Genomic DNA, 17,389 nt, shown 5'->3' with positions numbered 1-17,389 from the left:
CGGCGTCTCCAGACTCTGTCACGTGCTCAGTGTGAACCTGCTTTCATCTGTGAAGAGCACAGGGCGCCAGTGGCGAATTTGCCAATTTTGGTGTTCTCTGGCAAATGCCAAACGTCCTGCACGGTGTTGGGCTGTAAGCACAACCCCCACCTGTGGACGTCGGGCCCTCATACCACCCTCATGGAGTCTGTTTCCAACCGTTTGAGCAGACACATGCACATTTGTGGCCTGCTGGAGGTCATTTTGCAGGGCTCTGGCAGTGCTTCTCCTGCTCCTCCTTGCACAAAGGCAGAGGTAGCGATCCTGCTGCTGGGTTGTTGCCCTCCTACAGCCTCCTCCATGTCTCCTGATGCACTGGCCTGTCTCCTGGTAGCGCCTCCATGCTCTGGACACTACGCTGACAAACACAGCAAACCTTCTTGCCACAGCTCGCATTGATGTGCCATCCTGGATGAGCTGCACAACCTGAGCCACTTGTGTGGGTTGTAGACTCCGTCTCATGCTACCACTAGAGTGAAAGCACCGCCAGCATTCAAAAGTGACCAAAACATCAGCCAGAAAGCATAGGAACTGAGAAGTGGTCTGTGGTCCCCACCTGCAGCACCACTCCTTTATTGGGGGTGTCTTGCTAATTGCCTATAATTTCCACCTGTTGTCTATTCCATTTGCACAACAGCATGTGAAATTTATTTTCAATCAGTGTTGCTTCCTAAGTGGACAGTTTGATTTCACAGAAGTGTGATTGACTTGGAGTTACATTGTGTTGTTTAAGTGTTCCCTTTATTTTTTTGAGCAGTGTATATTTCAGAAGAATAGAATAGCATACTCCTTGTCCTTATGTTAGGCCATGATCTGACTATGCCATGTGGCTGTGGGCTTCACTAGTTAATTTACCAGACAAGATTTTCTTTGAATTCTGTGGCATTATTTTATATTATTTCATAGTATGAAGAGTGCAATTGAACATAGCTGAATAAAACAGAAAGGGGGTTTTCCACCAAAGATTTCTGAGAGAGTGCGCCCTTGCGGCTATTCTGTGTTGAGCGGTTAACAAAGAAACAGGTCTTCCTATATGCTCAATTTAGAGTTATTTATGCCGCTTTAACGTTTGTATTTTTAATACATTCTAAGGCTGCATGTTGCGCCTTTTAATGATGATTTGTTGCATGAAAGGCATGAGCTCTGCTTTGTTGTTTGCGCAGGCTGCACACATTTCATCAGTTCCTCATTCACAATTTCATAAGCACCTGATAATGCCTCGAATTTCCCAGCGGCATCGCCTTTGTGAGGCCGTAATGCCCCCCCCCTCCCCCCAAAAATCCAGGCCTTTTGCGGCCGCTGGCCGTTGTGCCCTTAGCCTGAATATAATCATTTTAATTCCCTGCTCCCAGCTGCGTGCTCCGAAGCACCTCTCACTCACATTGCTCTCTCAGACAGCTGAATTCTTATTAGCCGATGCCTGTCACGTCATCGGGGTAGCAACTGCGTGCGTCCTTATCCAATTCCGGGGCGCACATTGAAGATATTGGAAGAACTGTCCAAATGTACTTTTCGTCAGCCAACAGAGGCAGGTAGCTGGGTCAAGGGGCAGGCAGAAGGTCATACACCTAGGGTCCAAAAAGGCAACAGTACAGCCAGGGAAAAAAGCTAGTAACGTCGCCCAGAAGATCAGGCAATATTTCGATAACATGAAATTCGTTAGGCTAAAGCACAGGCAGGGAACAGGCAAAAGGCGTCGTTAGTGAGACAGCCAAAACTATCATACACGGGAGGATTCAATTACGGAAAAACAGCGCTCCGACTATACGTGTGTCACAAAACAAACAATACCTCACAATGACGGGGTGCAAAGAACTGAACTAAATAGTGTGTGATAATGACATACAGGTGTCTGAACAGGTGATCAGAATTCAGGTGATTGGGATCTGGAGAGTGACCTGCGTTCAGGGGATATATGTGTTTGAGAGTGTGAGCTGGAAAGTGGGCTGGAAAGTGAGCTGCGTTCAGGGGATCTACGTGTTTGAGAGTGTGAGTTGGAAGCAGACGTTACAATACTAAATTAATTGTGATAATTGTTTTGATTTAGAATGGACCATTATCATGCACCTGTCTTGAAACAGGGACAGCGGGGAAAAAAAAGCAAATGGAGGATGCTTTTCCCGTGATTCATTTTCATGCCAGCCAGGTAGTCTATACTCCTGTTGTAAATAAGCACTGTGCTTAATATTAGGAAAGCCTATAGAAAGCTGATGGAATCCTCCCCCTTTTAATAGAGGCCATCACTCTGTTTTCTCTCGCAATTGCATAGCCTATAGAAATGTTGCGCAACATGAGCTCATTGGCTCTCATGAGGTGTTTGATTAGGTTTTTGATCACATTTGCATTGATGTCAGAGTGATTAGAGGGACAATAGAGTGCTGAGTACCAGGCAGTTAGCAAGTTTGGTAGGCTACTAATGACCATCCGCAGGATCAGAGCTTGGAGAAACATAATTTCCGTGACTAAACGGTCACGTGGAATTTAACTGCTATCGTGACTCGTGACCGCCGGTGTGGCGGTAATACGGTCACCGTAACAACCCAACACCCAACTAAATTTGTCACTAGTGAAACATAGTGGAAAAGTTGCAGTAAAGAGAGAACCATGCACAGTAATCATGTTGATTAACCTTCTATTACACACTCATTTTAGACATTTTATTTGCATACCAATTTAACAATTTCAAAACTTTTATTGAATTTAGAGAAATATCATCACTATTGTTCTCTGTAAGACGTTCAATGTTAATTGTATGAATCTGAAACTTGTTGATTAATTGAATGACTTATCCATCTAATTAATTATGTTAGATGTTTAAATGATCACTTTACTATCATTTATTTTGGCAACAGTGTCAACCGTAGAGTACATAGCGGACTTGTCTTGGTATAGACATTGCCATTGAGGGCTTCCACCTTTTTAAAACTGGGTGAGGATTCCAATGGGTTTGGAGTGACCAGCCAATAATCAGAGAGCATTGTCTTCTTCAAATTGGGTTGCCTATGGTTTGTAAACCAAAGACTAAGGAGCCAAGACCAAGATTTATACCAGGACACTGGTCCCAAGATCCTGTGTGTGTGTGTGTGTGTGTGTGTGTGTGTGTGTGTGTGTGTGTGTGTGTGTGTGTGTGTGTGTGTGTGTGTGTGTGTGTGTGTGTGTGTGTGTGTGTGTGTGTGTGTGTGTGTGTGTGTGTGTGTGTGTGTGTGTGTGTGTGTGTGTGTGTGTGTGTGTGTGTGTGTGTGTTCGTGCGGTGAAAAAAATAAATGTGTGTTTGGGTGTTCACACTTCATTTTCAAACGAGCCCATTCACCAGTGGTGTAGAAATATGCGTGGCTGTGTAACGCCTCGATACCATTAGTGCTGCACGCAAAAATAGACCCCATTCTGACATGTTGACAGCGCCTGGTGAAGAAACACCTCTGTTTGCTACAGTATGGCTGTGTCTCAAAAGACACTCTGTACCATATAAAGTGCAGTGCTTTGGACCAGGGACCATAGGGCTCTGATCAAAAGCAATGCACTACGCAGGGAATAGGGTGCCATTTGGGACGTAACCGGTGAATCTGAGAAGCCATTGACGTTTAAACTAATTAAATTAGTCTATCTAATTTCAAGTTCGATATGCAGTCTTAAAGGCACATTCGCTGAATTGCTAGCTGTTATAATACGCCTCTCCTCCTGGTCCGTCGGATGTAGACTTCTTTGCATGCATCCCAATGAGGCAGTGTTATGTATGCACTGAATGTATAATGATGTTATACAAGGCTTGCTCATCCTAACTTGCTGTGTTCTATCTCTCTCACTCTATCCTCCCCTTTCTCTCCTCCCCTCCCCTCCCCTCTCTCTTTCACCCCCCCCCTTCCTCTCTCTTGAAGTCAACGCAGAGTGAAATCCAGAGAAGTAACTTCCAACTCTCCTCCCTGTCTCACGGTAGGTCCACTTTTTATAGTTGTTTCCCCCACTGCTTAGGGTAGGCAATTTTCCCCCACTCTGCTTAGGAGTTAGCTCAATTTTTTTTTTGGTTCTCCGCTTTCTCAGCGTATGTCCTGTGTCTCTACCGTTTGACGTGCGCCCTGCACTCAATTGCTCCATTGCGTCCAGTGCAATCAAGCTACCAGAACAAAGGTTTCCCATTCTGTATCTGTCCGTCATGTGCCCAGTCTGTCTATTGGGATGCTGGTGGCTGGTGCAATGATTAGCTTTTAAGACGGGATGAGAAACGAAACAATGCAACAGGGTTTTTTGCTGTTCTTTTCATCTAAATATAAAAGCGTTGTGCATTTTTATTGATCAGTTGGAGCTGTTGGAGCATTTTGCTTGGGGAAAATGTGAGCCGTCATCATAGCAGATTGTGTCCCGCAGGAGATAAAACACGCACGGGCGGGCACACCTCTAACACAAACCTCCACACACATCCCCTCCTGGCTAACACACACAGTCAAACGCATCCCACCTTCTCCACAGGTTCTCACCCGGTCCAGTAAAGACAGATATGAACTGGGAGGTTTGATTACTGCAAAGCACATTTGTTTCCCACTCTGCTATACTGATCATGTTTAAACAGCGTGTGCGTGTGACTTTTTTTGCATTTTTTTCCCCCGGGGGCTTTTGTCTTTTTTATTTTCACAGTGTGGCGTCATCGAGATAACGTCTCTTTCGCAAAACAGACCTTTTGTATTCATATCACAGCTCCCAGACAATGTACGTTGTTTTGACTGTCATGTTGTGCCTGCTGTATATTGGGACAGTTGGTAACAACCTCCCAAAACATTCCCCGTCTTCCCTCCCTCCTAAATTGCCGTAGGGGGGGGGGGTGTCTGGGTCATGTTTTCCCCACTCTGCACCGTACGATAGTTTCCACTGCCTATGCACCACCACTCCATTACTCTATTGATCACGGCTGACCGCGGCAGCGGTGGTGTGTGTGGTACATCCCTGGCTCTCTACCGTTTGTGACGTGCTCCCCTGCACTCCTCAATTGCTCCATTGCGTCATGTGCAATCGAGCTACCTCACACACTTTGACCTTTGGATATCATTGGATTAAAGAAACTCGACTCTCAGAGGAAATTGACTGTGCTAGTGAGTAGACCTGGGTGGTAATACTGTATACCGGGGTATTTTCGAAATACCCACGGTATGATTTTCAATAACGTCCCCAAATTATAACATGACGATCAATAGTTGTGCAGCGCAAGAGAAGTGATCAAGTTACACTTGAAGTTCACTACTAATGTTTGCCAGCTAAAATATCTTATTACGATAAGTGTAACTATCTGTATCTATGTGCCCAATACATTTTCTCCAGCCCAGGGCTCCAGCTATACATTTGGTTTGCTAACTTGCTAGCTAAGTGTCTAGCTTGCAAGATCAAGCTTCTTGAGAGTAGGCTTAAACACTGGTGTACACTGATTTATAAGGCCGTACTTGGTCAAACGGCGTTTGGTCTCTGTTCTTTTTTTTAATCGGGTCGGTAAATAAATATAAATGACGGTCCCATTCTCATTTGCTTTTAACAGTATCAAGAATGAGAACAGGTCATGGTAGAAATAATTTTAGTTACTCAGCTCTGTGGTCCTGGAATTCTCTCCTGAACATTTAAACATGTGATGATCTAGTCACGTCGGGGGAGTTTAAACACTTGTAAATATCATAGAAGAGTGTAATTGTCTTTAGTACAGCTGTTTTTTAGTCAAGACATTTGTGTTTTTTAGCATAATATGTAATTGTTGTACTATAGTTTTGTTTAATATTGTGTTAGTGTATGTAAGTTGTTTTGTCTGAAACTTTGTTCCCCCTGCTGCTATTGGACCAGGTCTCTCTTGAAAAAGAGATGTTATCTCAATGAGAAAAACCTGTATAAATAAAGGTTAAAGAAAAAATAAATCAAGTAGAGACAATCAATCCCTTCTGGAGTCTTCGATCAAGATTGCTGCTGTCTAATATTTTATAACTGTGCCTTTTGAGATAGTTGGATACATTTATGAGCTGGGTTGTCTGTCCTTGCAATTAGTTTGTTTACTTACACTTGTTAGTATTTAGCTAGTGTCCGGTAAGGGAATTCCCTAGTACTTTGTTTGCATTTGTATTTTATTTTTATGTTTGAGACGAAATATCGCCCTCTTGTGTGCACTGCCGGTAATACCGTATATACCCCGGTATGGTAAAAGAACAGTATAAGGGCACAAGGCGAGACCCAAATGCAGACACAGTAGGCAGATGGTTGAGCTCCGATATTTATTAAACCAAAAGGGGTAGGCAAAAGGCAGGTCGTGGACAGGTGAGAGTTCATAAACCAGGTCAGAGTCCAAACAGCACCAGACGATAGGCAGTCTCAAGGTCAGGCCAGGCAGGGGTCAGAAACCAGATCTGAGTCCAAACAGTACAAGGGGATAGGCAGGCTCGAGGTCAGAACAGGCAGTGTGGTCAGGCAGGCGGATTCGGCGTCAGGACAGGCAAGGGTCAAAACCAGGAGGGCTAGGAAAAAACAGAGACTGGGGAAAAAAATAGGAGCTAGGAGAAACACTGATTGACTTGGTAAAACAAGACGAACTGGCACAGAGAGCCAGGAAACACAGGGATAAATACACCGGGGACGAATAGGGAAAACAGGAGACATCTAGAGGTGGGTGGAGATAATCACAAAGACAGGTGAAACAGATCAGGGCGTGACAAAAGGGACGGAAATCTGGCTACTGCCCAACTCTACTGGTGAGTACATTTGTGTGCATGCGCGTGTGTATAGCGTGCAAAAATACGGTGGCTGTATCCATGTATGTATAGCAGGGCTGTTTAAATAACTGAGATCTTGGAGGTCCAGAACATCTCTGTTTTTCATCCTCTCCTAATCAGGGCCTGATTCAGATCTGGGACACCAAGTGAGTGTAATTAACTACAAGGTAGAGACAAAAAAACGGTGGTTTGGCCCTTTCGGACTGGAAGTTGCTCTGATGTACAGTATACACTAACAGTGTGTGTGTCTTTGAACGTGAAGTGTACTCTCCCACTCCAGGTATCTCTCCCCTAGAGAGCTTTTCAGCCCACTCCCAAAACCCCACCACCCCCTCTCGTCTCTACATACAGTCACCGCGTCCAGTCACCACATCAACAGTCACCGCGCATCAGGTCCCAACGGGCGCCCTAGCAGAAAGAAAGGGCAGGGCAAGGACGCACTAACCACTAGCCACTGCTAGCTAGTGCCAGGCTAGCCAGGGCAGCAGAAGGCCGAGCTCAGCAGGGACAGCCCAATGCAATCTGTCTCTGGCGGAACACATGTCAGGCCAATACACATCACAGCCAGCTCTCTTTACCCAGTGTTAGTCTCACACTGATCCCAAACCTGTCACTTATTGGCAGCGGCACAACAGAGAACACATAGTGTAGTACAGGGTTTTGCCGTTTAGCTGCTAACCCCTGGTTTTGATAAATCTTTATTATTTTATCATTACATCCATGTGTTTTTGTTATGAGTGAGATATTGGTAGTGTTATTTGGAAGAGGGGAAAGTTGGAGAGCGAATGTGTGTTTGGAACCGTAAAACAGTAAGGGGGAAAGTAAAGGAGAAGACATAAAAAGAGAGACGGAGGCAATGAAAAAGAGTTCAGACGAAAAAGCCACTTCAATGGCTGATGTATGCCGTGCGCTGGGAGAGAGACAGCCACAGAATGATTTGGGGCCAGACAGTGCTGTCACACACTAAGCTGTGTGTGTGTGTGTGTGTGTGTGTGTGTGTGTGTGTGTGTGTGTGTGTGTGTGTGTGTGTGTGTGTCAAAGTGTGCGACAGAATTATTAAGATGCCGTGCTCTGTTTATAGCACACAGTTCATACTTTTAAAGGGATTGCTGCTATGAACAGGGGATTTCACTTTTAAGATGATCAAAAATGAAACAATGCAACTTGTTTTTTTTGCTGTCCTCGTCATCTAAATACGAAAGCATCGCGTGTTCTTTATTGTTCAGTTGGAGCTGTAACATGCAAGCGTCTTGCTTGGGGAAAATGTGAGCCGTCATCATGTCAGATTGTTTCCCACAGGAGATGATAAAACACGCACGTGCAGACACACCTCCACACACATCCCCTCCTGGCTAACACACACAGTCAAACGCATCCCACCTTCTCCACAGGTTCTCACCCGGTCCAGTAAGGAAATATATGAACGGGGAGTGTAATGATGGGGGCGGTGAGTCAGAAGCAGGTGCAGGTGAAACGTTTTTAATAAAACAACAAAACCGAGAACACGATACTAACACAAGGCAGAACGCAAGAACAACGCACAGGCGTGAAACTGAAACAGAAACAATGACGCCTGGGGAAGGAACCAAAGGGAGTGACATCTATAGGGCAGGTAATCAAGGAGGTGACGGAAGTCCAGGTGAGTGCCATGACGCGCCAGGTGCGCGTGGCGACGGTGACATGTGTATCGGGATAACAAGCAGCCTGATGACCTAGAGGCCGGAGAGGGAGCACATGTGACAGGGAGGTTTGATTACTGCACATTTGTTTCCCACTCTGCTATACCGATCATGTTTAAACAGCGTGTGGTGTGTGACTGTTTATTTCTGCCCCGGGGACTTTTGTACACTGGGTGTCGTCCCAATACTCTCAAATGGGCTCCTCTAATTTCCCTCCTATGTAGAAAATGGGCTCCTATTGTTTATACTTGACTTTTTTTTTTCTACTACTAAACTAAACTGTACTATGCCCCATTGTACAAGTACAGTTTTATACAAGTAAGGCTTGTTTGAGACAAGCTATTGGATTATGCTATTTGGTATGAAACCATCAATTATGGTCTACCTCAGTCGAGGTAAAGCCCTATAAGCCTTGGATTGGATTAATTCGATGCTTGTGTGTGGAAGGGGGGCTATGGGGAGGATTAATGTATAGCCAGTGGCACCGCAATGTATGGGACTGGTGGGCTCATTGTACAAGACAACAATGTGGTTTACTGTATTGTTTGAATGTTTTATTGACAGGGTAAACCCAATGAGATGCGTCACCTTGTTTTCACGGTGGGTTTTGAAATAACATCAAAGAAAAGCAACATCAACATTTCACCTTCAACAGTTATAGCAATGACATGGTGCAACGAATGAAAAGAAAAGTAAGACAAATACTCTGCGCCTACTCACAAAACAAACTTCCTAAACCGTTAAAAAGACAATGTCTGCAGATGGATTGGTGGTATTCATTTGAAAACATCAACAGTTATCAGGTGGATGAAAATAAGAAATTCCATAAGAATTAAGAAACTATCATGTTTCTGATTAAAAAAATAATAATTAAGTGTTCAATTGTTTTGTCCACCTTATTCTTAGATTTCTTTGCAATTATATTTTTATTCAGTTTTCATATTGGGTTACAGAATAACATTTGGGGTCTAGGAAGCCCTAACCTCCTCCTGGGTCTAGAAAGCCCTAACCTCCTGGGTCTAGAAAGCCCTAACCTCCTCCTGGGTCTAGAAAGCCCTAACCTCCTCCTGGGTCTAGAAAGCCCTAACCTCCTGGGTCTAGAAAGCCCTAACCTCCTCCTGGGTCTAGAAAGCCCTAACCTCCTCCTGGGTCTAGAAAGCCCTAACCTCCTGGGTCTAGGAAGCCCTAACCTCCTCCTGGGTCTAGAAAGCCCTAACCTCCTCCTGGGTCTAGAAAGCCGTAACCTCCTGGGTCTAGAAAGCCCTAACCTCCTCCTGGGTCTAGAAAGCCCTAACCTCCTCCTGGGTCTAGAAAGCCCTAACCTCTTGGGTCTAGAAAGCCCTAACCTCCTCCTGGGTCTAGAAAGCCCTAACCTCTTGGGTCTAGAAAGCCCTAACCTCCTCCTGGGTCTAGAAAGCCCTAACCTCCTCCTGGGTCTAGAAAGCCCTAACCTCCTCCTGGGTCTAGAAAGCCCTAACCTCCTGGGTCTAGAAAGCCCTAACCTCCTGGGTCTAGAAAGCCTTGGCTCTTCACCTGATTGTGGTACAGTCGTTCCCCTTCGCACAGCGAAGAGCAGGAAGCCACTAAAGGTGTTATGGTTACAATTATCACCAAAAGGCCCCTTGTCCTTTGGGAAGACGCGTGTAGACCACATCTGCCACCTCCAGCTCTAAAGTTAGTGCATTAGATACGTGTAAATGATCTCCATCATTTCATTGGCAGTTAAATGTAACTTTCTGGTCATTCTTGCATATACACCCAACAATAAACCTGCGGAAATCAGTGATGGCAAATCTAAAGTCGTGAACTCCTTTGAGTGGTGCTGTGAAGATCACTGTGTGTGAGTCGCAGGCTGTGCCGATGTTTGTAATAACAGTACCGTAGATGAGGGTGGTTTCAGCATTGAATGGTCCTACAGCTCCTGAACCAGTCAAACTAGCACAGACGGCTTCCTTTGGTCTGTCTGCACTCACCCTCTCCATCTCCTCCACCTTGTTCCTCTGGAGCTGCGGTTCAGTCTTAGTGACGCGCAGCTCCTCTCGAAGAGTCGTCACCTCCTTTTTCTGCTCATCCAACTCCCTCTCACTGGCAGTCACTCTGGCCATCCACGGTGGACAGTTCAGCTGTTTGCCCTGGTTTCTTTCTCTCCAGCTCTTCCACCTTGTTCTTCCGGAGCTGCGGTTCGGTCTTAGTGACGCTCAGCTCCTCTCTCTCTCTTCTCCCTTCGACAGCACCCAGGATGTTCACTTTGTCTCTCAGCACCCTCAGCTCAGTCCAGATGTCAGGAGGGGTGGGGGTCTGGCCAGTCACCTCTTTGTGGCTTGTCTCGGGTAGCTTCATAACCATGACCGTCAATCACACTCTCTCCCTGAGCCCATACCCCAAACAGACAGCACAGCAACACCAGCAGAACTACAGCGCCCCTCATCCTAAAATGATTGTGTACAGGCTCAGTGCCCTCCTTTTTATATCCACAAACCACTTGATTAGTCAATAGTGAGAATTTGACATATGTCTGGTGGAACTGTTTCAAAAGAAAGCACAGACTGAACAAACACAGACCGATATTACATTATAGATATGTCAGTTGTCTCTGTTTCTTAAGATCGTGGGAGCACACGATGTGTTACATTTTAAACTCAGCATTCTCGTCACAGTAGCAGTCTCCTAAAATGTATGTTTTTGTTGACTGGCTTAAGTTACCATGTGGTGTTTACATGGAAAAACTCTCTGATTTGAACCACATTAGGATATATTGTGTCGGGTAGTGTTTTGATCAGTTTGTCGGTCGGTCCCCCGCTCGCCTTCTGTTTCTCTCAAGTACGCACCCACACCCTTATGTGGGCGCACACACACACGTGTGCGTACACATTTTCTCTCACTCTCCCTCACCCCCTAAAAAAAACTAAACAAAGCAGGCAAATTATGTTCTATTATGTAGTCGGCTTGAGACAAACATGGTTTGGGATAATTGGGCTTGTATGCTTTACGTAACTCCCCAAAAGCGCTGACTTCAACGAAGAGATCAACTGAGGAAACAAACATGTCAAATTGTCCTCATCTAAGATTATTTACCCTCCCGAAGACATCTCTCCCCTTCAAAAGAGTGTTAAGTGTCTGGCGGTAGCAAATTATCCATTATTATTATTATTATTCCCGTTGGGAATTTCAGAAAGCTTTCCCGCCGGAATGCCTTTGTTTAATCTTGGCAGGTTTCCGCAGGATAAAAGGCAGATGGGCCTGCAGTCAAAGACTCTGGGGAGGGAACATTCAAGGACAAACTTCATCATGACACGAGCATTCAAGAGCACAAGGAATTGCAATTACCAAGCAATTTCAGACACCAGACCTTGGCAATGTTATTGTTCTCACGTGGTTTTGGGAGTGTGTGTTCGTTACACCTTAATTACCTCTATGTTTTGCTTGGTCATTCTCTATTTGCAACCTTTGCGTCTTCGTACTTTTCCCTGGGAGTAAGCTTGACCTAAAAGCTCTTGTCATGATGGATCTTAATTGTATTAGTTGGCATCAATGCCCCCCTTATTGAACAGGCACTTAGGCACAAGAGTATTTATCTTAAATGGCTAGTACACGCTGGTGGGTATATTTGGTTCACATGCCCCTGAACGGTTCAGTTAGTTTTGACCCACCAGGGGTTTGTTCAGTAGAACGGAGACGGACCTGATATGAATCAATTGACTAGAGATTAGTGACTGTACACACTATACAATAAAAAGCCACCTGGAATGTGTGGGTTAAGATCCTATGGGTGTGTCTCTGCCTATGTGCGTGCATACTGTGCTTGTCTGTGTGTGCGAAAGAGAAAGACCATTAGTATCTGTCCCTGGCAGCTCCCGTGGGTACTCCTGGTCCATAATCTAGTCGTGTGGTCTGGTTGCTGCAGGTGTTAAAAAGGCCTGTGTCAAGCGTCCATTCCCTGGAAGGATCCAGAATGTTACAGAAGCCAAATCAACAACAGATAATCAGATGACTTTACCCAAGCACACACATTCAGAATGATAGGTGGGGGGGAAAAAAACATGAAAGTCCACCTGATGCTTTTGTTTTCTTTAACTAGGCAAGTCAGTTAAGGACAAATTCTTATTTACAATGACGTCCTACCCCAGACAACACTGGGCCAATTGTGCGCCGCCCTATGGGACTCCCAATCACAGCCGGATGTGATTCAGCCTAGATTCGAACCGGGGACTCCAGTGACACCTCTTGTGCTGAGATGCAGTCCCTTAGACCGCTGCACCACTCGGGAGCTCTGCAGTGCTCCATATTTAATGTGTGGTCTCTTTTTCCTGCAAATGAACTTCTTTATGGTAGACTATTGGTCTAAACTTGACTCTATAGGAGGAGGCAGTGGTAACATGGAACTCATAAAATTGATACACAAGGGAGGACAATGCTTAAGTAGGTGATAGCCACAGTGAAGACACAAATCATTAAGCATTACCTTATCCCCCTCTATTTACACTATTTGCAGGAAGAACCTACTTCGAATCCTTTCAAAAGGTCCAAAAAAACATAAGCGGACGGTCAGTTATGCCTACTTCATTGCATGCTAGAATCTCAATTATTCAAAGGAATGTCATCCCTTGTATCAATTTTATGAGTTCCATGTTACCACTGCCTACTCCTATAGAGTCAAGTTTAGACCAATAGTCTGCCATAAAGAAGTTCATTTGCAGGAAGAAGAGACCGCAGATTAAATATGGAGCATGACAGAGAACAAAAGCATCAGGTGGGCTTTCATCACCTGTCATTCCAAATGAGTCCAGTAGTTGCTCCAATAAGAATACAATATGTATTATTTTCTGGACTGACTCCTAAAAAAATGTGAATTATTGGTTGGACCAATTATAGCTTACGCAATAAATGTGTGGAAAGCTACAGAGAAGCATTCGAGATCTAATCTTAAATGGCATTCATACTCTCCAATATGGCTTAAAAAGGAATTGTGTAGGTCTAGGAAGGGTATTTATACTTTCAAAGATATGTGAATGGACTCTTTAGCTTCCAGGAAATCCGCCAGTGTTTTAATGTCCCGGGGGTGGTTGAATTTTGGTAGAAAGTCAACGATATAATCTCTGTACTTATAGACCAACTATTGCCATTAGATCCAATAGTGATGTTGGTTTGTGATGAATCTGAGTTGAACGCCAATGGAGAGTGTGGTTGGCAGGAACCACAGCTGCTAAGAAAATGATTGTACAAAGGTGGACACCACCTCATCAGTTACCACTGCAGCAATGGCTGCTCACATTTAAGGAAACTGTCCGATGGAAATGTCCACAGCCAGGATTCACAGTGCCAGGGTGTCCACTCTGGACATCTGGAAAAAAACAGCAGTAGACATTTCTAAACTATTAGCCAACAGATCTGTACATCCATGAATGGATCTCTATAATTTGTAACTATTTCTGATGTTTGTACTTTGTAAGGTGTATTTATCTATCTGTGTTTTTATTTCACGATAGATTTTAGATATGCTTAGATTACCGGGTGGGTGGGGGGTGTTCAATAAATTAATAAATATATACAGTGCCAGTCAAAAGTTTGGACACCTACTCATTCAAGTGTTTTTCTTTATTTTTACTATTTTCTACATTGTAGAATACATTTTTACTTTTTTTTTAATTTCACCTTTATTTAACCAGGTAGGCCAGTTGAGAACAAGTTCTCATTTACAACTGCGACCTGGCCAAGATAAAGCAAAGCAGTGCGACAAAAAACAACAACACAGAGTTACACATGGGATAAGCAAACGTACAGTCAATAACACAATAGAAAAACCTATGTACAGTGTCTGCAAATTTAGTAAGATTAGGGAGGTAAGGCAATAAATAGGCCATAGTGGCGAAATAATTTAAATTTTACATTAACACTGGAATGATAGATATGCAGATGATGATGTGCAAGTAGAGATACCGTGGTGCAAAAGCGCAAAAAAAATAACAATATGGGGATGAGGTAGTTGGGTGGGCTTATTACAGATGGGCTGTGTACAGGTGCAGTGATCGGTAACCTGCTCTGACAGCTGATGCTTAAAGATAGTGAGGGAGATATGTCTCCAGCTTCAGTGATTTTTGCAATTCGTTCCAGTCATTAGCAGCAGAGAACTGGAAGGAAAGGCAGCCAAAGGAGGAGTTGGCTTTGGGGATGACGACCAGGGAAATATACCTGCTGGAGCGCGTGCCACGGGTGGGTGTTGCTATGGTGACCTGTGAGCTGAGATAAGGTGGGGCTTTACCTAGCAAAGACTTATAGATGATCTGGAGCCAGTGGGTTTGGCGACAAATATGTAGAGAGGGCCAGCTAACGAGAGCATACAGGTCGAAGTGGTGGGTAGTATATGGGGCTTTGGTGACAAAACGGTTGGCACTGTGATAAACTACATCCAATTCGCTGAGTAGAGTGTTGGAGGCTATTTTGTAAATGACATCGCCGAAGTCAAGGATCGGTAGGATAGTCAGTTTTACGAGGGTATGTTTGGCAGCATGAGTGAGGAGGCTTTGTTGCGAAATATGAAGCTGATTCTAGATTTCATTTTGGATTGGAGATGCTTAATATGAGTCTGGAAGGAGAGTTTACAGTTTAACCAGACACCTAAGTATTTGTAGTTGTCCACATATTCTAGGTCAGAAGCGTCTGGAGTAGTGATGCTAGTCGGGCGGTCGGGTGCGGGCAGCGATCGGTTGAAGAGTATGCATTTAGTTTTACTAGCATTTAAGAGCAGTTGGAGGCCACGGAAGAAGTGTTGTATGACATTGAAGCTCGTTTGGAGGTTTGTTAACACAGTGTCCAAAGAAGAACCAGATGTATACATAATGGTGTCGTCTGCGTAGAGGTGGATCAGAGAATCACCAGCAGCAAGAGCGACATCATTGATATATACAGAGAAAAGAGTCGGCCCGAGAATTGAACCCTGTGGCACCCCCATAGAGACTGCCAGAGGTCCGGACAACAGGCCCTCCGATTTGTGTCTCCCCCTTTGAAGAGGGGGATGTCCGCGGCAGCTTTCCAATCTTTAGGAATCTCAGACGTTATGAAAGAGAGGTTTAACAGGCTAGTAATAGGGTTTGCAACAATTGCGGCGGATCATTTTAGAAAGAGAGGGTCCAGATTGTCTAGCCCAGCTGATTTGTAGGCGTCCAAATTTTGTAGCCCTTTCAGAACATCAGCTATCTGGATTTTGGTGAAGGAAAAGCGGGGGGGGGGGCCGGGGCGGGGGCTTGGGCAAGTTGCTGCGGGGGGTGCAGAGCTGTTGGCCGGGGTAGGGGTAGCCAGGTGGAAATCATGGCCAGCCGTAGAGAAATGCTTATTGAAATTCTCGATTATTGTAGATTTATCGGTGGTGACAGTGTTTCCTAGCCTCAGTGCAGTTGGCAGCTGGGAGGAGGTGCTCTTATTCTCCCTGGACTTTACAGTGTCTCAAAACCTTTTAGAATTAGTGCTACAGGATGCAAATTTTGTTACAGGATGCAAAGCCTTTGCTTTCCTAACTGACTGTGTATATTGGTTCCTGACTTCCCTGAAAAGTTGCATGTCGCGGGGGCTATTCGATGCTAATGCAGAATGTCACAGGATGTTTTTGTGCTGGTCAAGGGCAGTCAAGTCTGGGGTGAACCAAGGGCTATATCTGTTCTTACTTCTACATTTTTTGAATGGGGCATGCTTATTTAAGATGGTGAGGAAAGCACTTTTAAAGAACCACCAGGCATCCTCTACTGACGGGATGAGGTCAATATCCTTCCAGATACCCAGGCCAGGTCGATTTGAAGTGCCTGCTCGCTGTAGTGTTTTAAGGGGTGTTTGACAGTGATGAGGGGTGGTCGTTTGGCCGCGGACCCATTACGGATTTAGGGTTGTACCTGTTAGGTTCCTTGATAATTTGTGTGAGATTAAGGGCATCTAGCTTAGATTGTAGGACGGCCGGGGTGTTAAGCATATCCCAGTTGAGGTCACCTAACAGTACGAACTCTGAAGATTGATGGGGGCAATCAATTCACATGTGGTGTCCAGGGCTTAGTTGAGGGCTGAGGGGGGTCTATAACAAGTGGCAACAGTGAGAGACTTATTTCTGGAAAGGTGGATTTTTAAAAGTAGAAGCTCGAACTGTTTGGGCACAGACCTGGATAGTATGACAGAACTCTGCAGGCTATCTCTGCAGTAGATTGCAACTCCACCCCCTTTTGCAGTTCTCTCTTGATGGAAAATGTTGTAGTTGGGGATGGAAATTTCAGAATTTTTGGTGGCCTTCCTAAGCCAGGATTCGGACACCGCTAGGAAATCAGGGTTGGCGGAGTGTGCTAAAGCAGTGAATAAAGCAAACTTAGGGAGGAGGCTTCTGATGTTAACATGCATGAAACCAAGGCTTTTACGGTTACAGAAGTCAACAAATGAGAGCGCCCGGGGAATAGGTGTAGTACTGGGGCTACAGGACCTGGGTTAACTTCTACATCACCAGAGGAACCCGAGGAAGAGTAGGATAAGGATACGGCTAAAGGATATAGGAACTGGTCATCTAGTGTGTTGGGAACAGAGAATAAAAGGAGCAGATTTATGGGCATGGTAGAATAGATTCAGGGCATAATGTACAGACAAGGGTATGGTAGGATGTGGAGTGTACAGTGGATTTGTTTAAAATGTACAGTGGAGGTAAACCTAGGCATTGAGTGACGATGAGAGAGGTTGCATCTCTAGAGGCACCAGTTAAGCCAGGTGAGGTCTCAGCATGTGTGTGGGGAGGGGCAAAAGAGCTATCTTAGGCATTTTGAGCGGGACTGAGGGCTCTACAGTGAAATAAAACAATAAGAACTATCCGAAACAGAGGTAGACAAGGCATATTGACATTAGAGAGAGGCATAAAGCAATCACAGGTGTTGATCAGGAGAGCTAAGACAACAACGGGTAAATGGCGATGAATGGGCA

General features: G+C 44.9%; 1 protein-coding gene across 3 annotated transcripts in view; it reads left to right on the top strand.

Annotated features, from left to right (window-relative positions):
* Positions 1-17,389, top strand: part of adarb1b (adenosine deaminase RNA specific B1b) — a 187,878-nt gene that overhangs the window by 96,878 nt on the left and 73,611 nt on the right. For 2 of the 3 annotated variants that reach the window (XM_014164287.2, XM_045704426.1), the window contains exon 3: positions 3,915-3,969. The gene's annotated coding sequence lies outside the window, so the exon portion shown is untranslated. The remainder of the gene's footprint in view (positions 1-3,914; positions 3,970-17,389) is intronic. The other variant, XM_045704425.1, reaches the window with a different exon arrangement.

This window comes from Salmo salar, chromosome ssa21, assembly GCF_905237065.1.
Source record: "Salmo salar chromosome ssa21, Ssal_v3.1, whole genome shotgun sequence".
NCBI classification, from domain to species: Eukaryota; Metazoa; Chordata; class Actinopteri; order Salmoniformes; family Salmonidae; genus Salmo; species Salmo salar.
The sequence above is the reverse complement of the archived record's forward strand: the minus strand, read 5'-3'. Positions and strand labels throughout refer to the sequence as shown.